Consider the following 11,116-nt stretch of genomic DNA (forward strand, 5'->3'; position numbering starts at 1 on the left):
CACAACGATAATTTGTCAAGTTGGTGCTGTTTTAACCTTCGCAAGGACCGGGCGTAGCCACACTTGGTTCAACTAAAGTTGGAGAAACTGACACCCGCCAGCCACCTGTGTGCAAAGCACGTCGGTAGAACCAGTGTCGCGTAAGCGTACGCGTAATGTTGGTCCGGGCCGCTTCATCCAACAATACCGCCGAACCAAAGTATGACATGCTGGTAAGCAGTATGACTTATATCGCACACAACTCACTTGTGTTCTACTCGTGCATATAACATCAACACATAAAACCTGGCTCTGATACCACTGTTGGGGAACGTAGTAATTTCAAAAAAATCCTACGCACATGCAAGATCATGGTGATGTATAGCAACAAGAGGGGAGAGTGTTGTCTACCTACCCTCGTAGACCGACAGCGGAAGCGTTATGACGACGCGGTTGATGTAGTCGTACGTCTTCACGGCCCGACCGATCAAGCACCGAAACTACGGACCTCCGAGTTCTAGCACACGTTCAGCTCGATGACAATCCCCGGACTCCGATCCAGCAAAGTGTCGGGGAAGAGTTCTGTTAGCACGACGGCGTGGTGACGATCTTGATGTTCTACCATCGCAGGGCTTCGCCTAAGCACAGCTACAATATTATCGAGGAGTATGGTGGAAGGGGGCATCGCACACGGCTTAGAGAACGATCACGAAGATCAACCTGTGTGTCTATTGGGTGCCCCTGTCCCCGTATATAAAGGAGTGGAGGAGGGGAGGGCCGGCCCTCTCTATGGCGCGCCCTAGGGGAGTCCTACTCCCACTGGGAGTAGGATTCCCCCTTTCCTAGTTGGATTAGGACTTGGGGGGAAGGAGGAAAGGGAAGAAAGGAAAGGGGGCGCGCCGCCCCCCCCCCCCCTCCTTGTCCAATTCAGACATGGGGGGGAAGGGGCGCGCGGCAGCCCCTAGGCCTCCTCTCCGCTTCCTCCACTAGGCCCATTAAGGCCCATTAGGTTACCGGGGGGTTCCGGTAACCTCCCGCTATTCCGGTAAAATGCCGATTTCACCCGGAACACTTCCAATGTCCAAACATAGGCTTCCAATATTTCAATCTTTATGTCTTGACCATTTCGAGACTCCTTGTCATGTCCGTGATCACATCCGGGACTCCGAACAAACTTCGTTATATCAAAATATATAAACTCATAATGAAACTGTCATCGTAACATTAAGCGTGCGGACCCTACGGGTTCGAGAACAATGTAGACATGACCGAGACATGTCTCTGGTCAATAACCAATAGCGGAACCTGGATGCTCATATTGGCTCCTACATATTCTACGAAGATCTTTATCGGTCAGACCGCATAACAACATACGTTGTTCCCTTTGTCATTGGTATGTTACTTGCCCGAGATTCGATCGTCGGTATCTCAATACCTAGTTCAATCTCATTACCGGCAAGTCTCTTTACTCGTTTCGTAATACATCATCTCGCAACTAACTCATTAGTTGCAATGCTTGCAAGGCTTATGTGATGTGCATTACCGAGAGGGCCCAGAGATACCTCTCCGACAATCAGAGTGACAAATCCTAATCTCGAAATACGCCAACCCAACATGTACCTTTGGAGACACCTGTAGATCTTCTTTATAATCACCCAGTTACATTGTGACGTTTGGTAGCACACAAAATGTTCCTCCAGTAAACGGGAGTTGCATAATCTCATAGTCATAGGAACATGTATAAGCCATGAAGAAAGCAATAGCAACATACTAAACGGTCGAGTGCTAAGCTAACGGAATGCGGTAAATGGCACGAATATGCGAGGGGGGGCGAGAAAGGCAACGCAATTACCTACCCCCATTATTGAAGTTTGTTTTTTCTGGAAAGTAACATTTTTTTATAAATAAGGAATTTTCAGCACTTATTAATAACGATTTTATAATTTCACATTGTAAGGTGCATTTTTTTCTCTAAAACAAAGGTGTTGTAAACGCACAAAACTCCTCCTTGAGCCTCTCACCATCACCTTCACGTTGAACTCACCCAAAATGGATTTCCCTCTTTTTTACGATTTTCCTTTGTTTTTGTTTTTTAGACAAAAGGATTTTGCTTTGTGTTTTTTGTATTAGTAACATAGGGTTTTACTTTGTGACTGGTAAGCGGCCCGTGGGCCTGTTTGGTTGTTTCTTTACGATCTGGACCCACGGGTCATTATTTTCTGTGCTTGACACGGATAGGGTCTGTGTCATCACACCCATCGCCCACACACACCCGCCCCCTGACCCCCACCCTCCCCACAAACCACCCCGCCGCGACCCCGCCGCCTACTCGCCTGGCCGCTCTCGACGGTTGGAGCAGAAGAGCGCGGAGTGAGATTAGGAGGCAGTCAGCAAGCACCTAGCGACTATCGGCGACTAGTTGAAGTGAGAAACCCTAACTTGTAATCTTCGACTTCTTTGTTCCTTGTTGTGTTGCTGTTTCGGGAGTTGGATATGGTTTTCAAAGTCAGAGATTAGATAGTTAGGACTTTTAAATCGGAGGTTAGGTGGAAGGCGATGCAGGAATTGAAGGAAGTTTTCTACATCGGTGGCTAGCTGGATATTTTTTTAGGGTTTCAGTATTCCAGGGTTTTCATAACAATGAACAAGTGCAGATGCGTAACACAGTAGCAACAAATTTCAGCAAACAGTCCTTTAAAAACTTTAAAAAACATTGGCCTTGTGTAGTGGCGAATCCAGGAAGAAACCAGAGGGTGGGCTCAAAACTTATAAGTTGGGCTAGTGGATTAAATTCCTTTTTAGGCCGAAATTAGGTTGGGTTTAGTAAGGCAGCCATTAACCTGTAGTCCTAGATTGCAAGTCAACTAAACATTTCTTAGAATAATACTTACTGCAGTGTTTTTTTGCAGAATATGAAATTTTGATCCAAATATTTGTATCTTTGTAGGGAAATAACAATAAACTCTTAATTATGTTGCCCAAATTAGTTCATATTTTAAAGATTATAAATGTGAGGGAGTACAATATATCAGAGTTTTTAGGAATTATTTTAGTCTTTATTTTGTGTGGTTATGTAGTACCAGGAAAAAGTGAAGTAAGTTCATTTTCTCCAACATGACAGACAAGTGGCTAATTGAGTTGGTTACCCTGACGATCCTTCGTCTGTCCAGAACAGATTTTCTTTTCTTTTTCAAGGACCATATTGTTGGATGCGGATGTATGTAGATGGGTTGTATGTTGAAGGTGTGCGTGTGTACATTCGGGTGGGCCGAGTAACAGAAGTAGTAGGATTTATGTTTTCATAGGACTTTTCTCAGAGATTACTGCTCAGTCTCAGACACTACCTCAGTTGTGCTGCAGAGGAGGAGGGGCCAATGCCGCGCGTTGACGCTCGGGGTGAGCCCATGCTGCCGGTCGAGGATGAAGAGAAGGACATGTCTGAACAAGCTGTGGTGCGGCGGGACGCGCTGCGTTGCGGGGTTATGAGGAGTGGAGGGTGAGCCACCCGCTCAGTTCAAGTGTATGATTGTTGATTACTGATGCAGTACCTTCGTTGATTATACTGTATGATTATTGCCTAGTGTGTTTACATGCATAAGCCCTTTTCTTAAATTCTCATCCTTTGCTTTTCTTCATTTTATTTTGTTTACACAGGTGGTGTGCATGACCTGTCGATAGGACTGCAACAGGCCGAATGAAGATGGCTTGACATTTACCATCAGGCTAGATGGGGACACTTCAGCTCTGGTATAAATAATCATGTCAATTTTACTTGTACTGTGTTTGTTCCCCTCTACTTTGAAGGTTAACAATATGTAGGAAATAAATAGCAATTAAATTCTACATCTACAGATCGTGCCATGCTACGCAAGGCACCAGTTCAGCGCCATCCCAGACAGTTCATTGCTTTTTCAAGGGAGAGGGAGCCGCATGTATGATTTTGGCGTGTGCAAAGGGAATTCAAGGGCGATCATCTATGGTGAAAACTGGTGCAGGTTTGTTGAAGACTTCGACCTGCGAGAAGGTGACCTTGTCTCCTTTGATTTGACTGAAGACATTCCTATGGTGTACTGCTGCAACCTGCCAAAGACATGCGATCAAAACGAAGAGCGTAAAGATCCTCTAGAATTAGCTGCCATAACGAAGGGAATTAATCTTACGAAGCAAGAGGAGCTTAACCTACATGACCTTTTGGCGATGAAGAAAGGTTATATAGGTGCATTTTTTGTCCACCGCTTCACCAAGTCGAACATAGGAGGAAAGACGATGGTATGTTTTGGTGTACTAGTATTTTCTATTTTGTATGCAATTTTCTTTGTTTTTTCATGGAGAGAAAGTTTAATGATATGCTATTGTAGCTGAAACCAGTGAATACACTGATGTGTGTTTTTGCATATCCTTTTGTTTCTCATAACTGAAAATCCTTATGTAATATATGTAGATGTAGCTGAAGATCCTTTTGTTTACTGCTCCTTCACATATTTGATAATTTTTCTTCCTATGACGGTGCATACAGAGATTACCGGTGAAAGTTTTCGACGCCCTGAAGACCCCAGGAGATGGGGAGATACCGGGAGATGGGCTTGCTGGCATTCGGCTGTGCAAGGACAGTTTGATGTCGGTCAAGTACCACAAGTGTGATGATGGCCACATCATCTTTGGCAAGGGATGGAGTGATTTTGTTGACAGTGAAGAGCTTAAGGTTCATAAAGCCGTTCTTTTCGGTTTCAAGACCACCACCCGTGAAGATCTTCAGATCGAGGTGGTTATGAACATGCTGACCGAGGAGCCACAAATGTAGCACGACAACGCAAGAGTGTCCTTTACACTAGGTATAGTGCGAAAACTATTTTGATAGCAGTTATGCATCTATGGGGTTACGTCTTCATTATGTCTTGGGTGATGATGACTATGAGAGGAGGAGATGTTGCAGTTAGAGTAAATGCTAGGATTCGTCCCTATTCAGGACTCAAAATAAGTCTTCCATAAGTGGTTGCTTTATTGGCTGCTGTTTCCCTGGCTATAATCATGAACGATGGTAATCCAAATGGAATCGTTAAGGGGTTTTTATTAATATTTTAAATCATGGAGTTAAGATGGTAGAACTACCTATGAGTGTTTCCGTAGGAGATGCGGGAAGGGCATCAGTCGTGTTCTTGACTCTTTGGCAATGCAGGAATAATGTGAGATTACAAAATAAATGGTATAGTGATCTTATGATTCTTGTTTAGCTAATTTGCTTATGGATCATGGGATGGTCTATATTGCAGATGAAGGTGGTAAACAAAGAGGTGTTGATGGTCTATATGCGCACGCTAGAGCATGCAGCAGGTGAATTGTACAGTTCATCGCAAATGTGGAGTCACAGGGTACTGCGGTGTCGCCTGCGCATCTCTGTCGTAGTTTTATTTTTTGGACCTTCATGTTAAGTCTGGCTGGGCTTGCTACCATGTATGATTCGTGCTGCTAGTTGATTACTTTAGTTTCTAGCTGTAGTTTGTATCAGGGGCTTGAAAGAGCATGTGTTTTCTGTTAATGGAAAATCAGAGGGGGCGACCCTTCTTTTGATTAAAAAAATGAACTTTCTCTATGCAATTAAAAAATAAAATTTCTCTATTCAAACCGAGTTGAGAACAGTATTCATTATAAATCTGAAATAATCTTTTGGAAAAAATGGCTATCGCATTCTGTGTATTCATTATAAATCTGAAATAATTTTTTGGTCAAAATGGCTATCGCATTCTGTATCATAGCTAGCGAAACCGAAACAAAATAAACGTCTTAAGTATAATATCTCGTGAACGTGGATCAAATTAGGCAAGACAGCTAGAATAAAGGATGATTCAACTCGCGGGAAATTTGAACTTACGACTTACTAGCAGTATAATAAAGTTTAGAGACTATCATCTAGATAAATAGAAGAAACATTTTATGTTGATTCATTCTTCCTTCCGAAATTCTTTGACCGCCTGGATGGTTTGGCGAGATGCTGGCGCTGACTCTCGAACCCCTTCTGGAAGTTCACCAACCGCCTGTATACATCGTAGGTGGCATACATGTCCATGGAAGCATAATAGATGTTCTTCAAGGGCAAGGGCGCTTCTCCCCATATATGGTGGTCATCTTCTGTGAGAACATCCTTCATCTTGTTGTAGCTGTGGTGGATGATGGAACCAACGTAGTCAGCCAAGCCATACTTTGGCTTAATCATCATTGGATCAGGCACTCTCCACATATTCTGGATATCCACAAAGTTTTGTACCACCAGAACTACATGCTTGAGTTTTTTCTTGTCATTCTCGATGTCCACCCCAACAAAGGTGTACTCCTCGTCGAGCAGGAAGGTGGCAAGCAGGCCGCAGTGCTCATCAGCAACGCTTATGTGGTACACGAGGACGTAGATGCCAAAGCATAACTGGACCACGGCTGCCATCTGTGTCAGACAACGAGGCCAGGTATACTCCACATCAAGTGCAACTATCTTCTGGTCGTCGTTCCGCAGCCAGTATTTGAATCTGCCAATACAGTACTCAACACAGCTAGCCTTGTTCGTGTACTTCACACAAATTTCGGTATTTCCATCTTCCCTAGCATCATAATCATTCTCGAACGCCATGCCGAAGGACTGTAATTGATGAAACCAGTATAAGACATGAAGCATGAGAATAACATAATAACAATAAGCCGAGATGAATATGACAGCAGATAGTATAGGAATTCTGGCACTATTGAAATTTTATGTAAACAAGTGCATGAACAATTTAGACTAAACAAGTACTCCCTCTGTAAAGAAATCACTAAAGCAGTGAACCAAAAGTTGTTATATTTCCTTGCCGAGGGAGTATATGTGAATTAACAATATAAATTTACGCTCTTGAAATATTTATCTAAACAACTGCATCAACAATCAAGAATAAACATGTATCTATGAATTGTTCATCACCCATGCAGATGAAATTGTGTGTACAAACTAAAGAAGCATGAGAAAAACAAGAAATTGACAAGACAACGGACTATATGTTGCATGCAGATGAATCTGTGTGCAAAATTCTCATAAGGCAACGGACTACATGTTGCAGGCAGATGAATCTGTGCGCACAAAATAAAGAAGCAGGAGAACAAGAAATTGACAAAAAGAAGGCCATCGTATGTGCTGCTACTGCAGAACTACTAACAAAATTGACAGGAAGGAGAACTCACCGTTCTAGAAGCCAGCTTGTTGGGAGAGTGGGCGACGCAGAGGAAGAGGGAATCGAGAGGACGCAGAGGCAGAGGAACCGTTTTTGGAGAATCATGGCAGTGAGGACGAAGCGCCCTCGTGCATGCCCGTCCTAAATAATTGGGACGGGGCTCGTCCCGCCTGCTGGAGTCCTCGCTTCCTTTGTCATGTTCACATTTAAAATGGGCTCACCCATAGGCCCGTATAAGAAAGCACAAGAAGCCCAAACGCTTCACAGTTGAGATTACTGATCTAAACTTGCTAAAAAATTCTCAAAATAAAAATATAGCTAAAGAAACTTTACGTGATCTAAAACTACCTCTTCGTGAGATCCCAAATTCCCAATATTTCCTTGTGGTGGGTTGTTAGAGAATCCCCTATACATAAACATTACGTGATCTAAAACTACCTCTTCGTGAGATCCTAAATTCCCAATATTTCCTTGTGATCGGTTGGTAGAGAATCCCCTATAAATATGAAGCTTTTCACGGCATAGATCGTATACTTCCACCCCACGCCTCCTACCCCACGCCGCCCATACCTAGCCTTCCATGACTACACCGAATTACCACCCCACGCCGCCCAAAGTAGCTCCCAGGTCGGTGAAGCCGACAGAGCCATCATCTTCAAAGCCTGCGTCGGTGAATCCTGAGATGAAAGACAAGGGCACGTCAAAGAAGCCGACGAAAGAGAAGGGCACGTCGGAGAAGCCGGCGAATCAAAAGATGAAAGCGAACGGCAATGGAGCCGGTCGCCATCGAGAGAATCCTCCGGTAACGATCGAGATCCTTGTATTGTGTATACACCCTCCTTCCCAAGTCTGCATGCAATCCCATTATTTACGGCACACTTCTTCTTGATCTCGTTTAGTTACAGCCATAACGAACTATCCCTATTTTACCGAAGGGAGATTGGTGTGTCTAGAAAGGCTTGCATGAATCTTAGCATAAAATCAATGACATAGGACTTAGATAAGCAATACTTAGAGCACATCTACATGTGCTTTAGCAAAACTTAAGGGAGATCGTGGATACCTACCTCTCTTAGTTTTTAGTCGTGAATGCCTCTCTCTGTAATGAAACTTGCGCTAATTTTCGTACTGGAACGTTCTACGTGCAACGATATGGAAAGGAAGGACTAGTAATTCAACTTTGTTTAAAACCAGCAACCGAATCAACAAAATAATCGTAGTACTCCTAAATGTGTCAGGACCCCGACTCAATGCCACATCGATCTAGCATGTAACACCTCATATCACTTTGCGGCCTCACGCACGGTATTCCCACGGGTGTCGCCTTACCTTTGCCCGGGACCGTTTGCGCCTTTTGGCACACGTATATGACAGTGTCGCTAGCATCCATATGATAAGGAGCCCGGGCTGACATGGCTAGTCGTAAACCCAAAGCGGCACAGACTTACAGGGACAGGCATCCATGACCCAGCATCGAACGTGTCGGTCATCAGCGAGTGAATCCAGGCTGTAGCACTGGGCTAGCAGGACTCCGGTGAACCGGGCTGTAGCGGGCTAACAGGACTCCGGTATTCACCGCGTGACATTTCCCCGAAGGGACAGACACAGGAACGAAGAAGGACACATGCCGGCCAGCCTAAGTGTTCCGGAGCAGTAGCAAGCTACCATGGCTCGGTGGAAACACTAGGAGACATTTCCCCGTAAGAGAGGCTACTAAAGATAAACAACTAGATGGTCAGATCCCACACATACCAAGCATTTCAATAGCGTACACACAATATGCTCGATATGTGCAAATACAACATGGCATCACAACATGACTCTACGACTCAAGTAATTTATTCAATAGGCTCCGAGGAGCGAGATATTACAATCATGGGTCTCATGACCCAACAATCAGAGCATACAAGTCAAAGCACAAGCGGAAGCTATCATGTCTGAGTACAGACATCTATAAATGAAAAAGGCTGAGAAGCCTGACTATCTATCAGATCCTGCCGAGGGCACAAGATCGTAGCTGAGGTATCAAGCTAAACGTCGAAGTCCACGTGGAACTACTAGCGAGACCGAAGTCTCTCTGCAAAAACATAAAATAGGCAAACGTGAGTACAAATGTACCCAGCAAGACTTACATCAGAACTATCTACATATGCATCATTATCAACAAAGGGGATGGTGGGGTTTAACTGCAGCAAGCCAGCTTTGACTCGGTGGCTATCCTGAACTACGACTGCGAGTAACTCTTTTGAGGTGGCGCACACGAGTCCACATATTCACCATATCAATACACCACTATGGATCCGCTCCCGTCTCCCTACGAGAACGCCATCCATAGCACTCACGCTTATCTTGCGTATTTTAGAGTATCCACTTTCACTTGTCTATGAACTGATATAAGCAACCCAGAGGTCCTTTTCCGTGGACACGGCTATTCGAATAGATTAGGTTAACCCTGCAGGGGTGTACTTCTTCACACACGCTCTCACCACTTACCGCCGTTTACACGACATGTACTCGGCAACCTTCAAGCGGAAGCCCAACGTGGGTGTCGGCCACGGCCTGCCTAAACACTCAAGTCTCTAGTCCAGGTTTATCGCCTAGTCGGGTTCCATCCATGAGGAGATCCGGCCGGAGTTCCGCTCACAGCCCCAAACGATGTGTACAGGGTTCCGTGACACCAAACGGGTGCCCGGTTTACCCGGCCACGTGCCTACCGCATCACAGCCCACCCCTACGGTCAGCGCTGTCCACGGCCTCCAGCATACTACAAACACCAGAAACTACTTGCAACTCCTGGACAGAGGACAAGGGTGATTAAGAAGCCGAGAGGGTCCATTGGTTTCGGGCCCAATGCGTGGTAGTAGCTGAATCATGGATCACAAACACAGAACTCAGTTCCTGAGGACGGCTGCAATGAGACAACCCACCATGTACTCCTACATGGCCTCTCACCGCTACCTTTACCAAATCGTGTTCACACGCTTAGCTCACACACCGTAGGACATGTTCACACACCTCTGATTCATCCCCGATGATTCAGACCCGACTCAACTCTAAGCAGTAGCAGGCATGACAAACAAGCATGAATGAGTAGGCACAACAGGGCTCAAACAACTCCTACTCATGCTAGTGGGTTTCATCTATTTACTGTGGAATGACAGGTCATGCAGAGGATAAAGGGGTTCAGCTACCGCAGCAAGTAACAGATGAATCGGTGTTGTCCTAATGCAGTAAAAGAGAGCAGGAGCGAGAGAGTAGGATTGTATCGGAATGAACAAGGGGGTTTTGCTTGCCTGGCACTTCTGAAGATAACATTGGGTCTTCATCAGTGTCAACGATCACATCATCGGTATCACGTCTATCGAGAGGGGACAAATACCGGCAACAAAGAAGAAATACAATCAATGCAATGCACAATATGATGCATGCTATGACATGGCAATATGAATGTGTTTTGGGCTAATGCGACTAGCAACAGATTAAATGAAGTTGGTTTGAATACAAGATTCAAATTCAAACTCCATATGTGATTATTTAAATGTCATTCACTTCATTTGCTCTAAACAGTAGTGATAAGTTGTTCTAACATGCATGAAAATGGTACAGATGGATTCCTTGAATTTTTCTGATAATTTTTCATATATAATTTATTAAATTTGGAGTTACGGTTAATTTTCTATGATTTATTGAAGTTTTAGCTATTTTCTGAAATTATTAAATCATTTAAGATTATTTAAATTCCAGAAAATACTTATTGCGTCAGCCTGACATCATCATGACGTCAGCAGGTCAACAGGGCGCCTCCAGGTCAAACCTGACGTGTGGGGGCCACACGTCAGTGACACAGGAGCTAATCCCGGTCAAACCCAGCGCTGACTGGGGTTTGACCAGGGGTGGGGCCCGCTGTCAGTGGCCTAGTGGGTGATTAGCGGGGTAGTTAGTCCCTA

Source organism: Triticum dicoccoides, chromosome 1A (genome assembly GCF_002162155.2).
Source record: "Triticum dicoccoides isolate Atlit2015 ecotype Zavitan chromosome 1A, WEW_v2.0, whole genome shotgun sequence".
NCBI lineage: Eukaryota > Viridiplantae > Streptophyta > Magnoliopsida > Poales > Poaceae > Triticum > Triticum dicoccoides.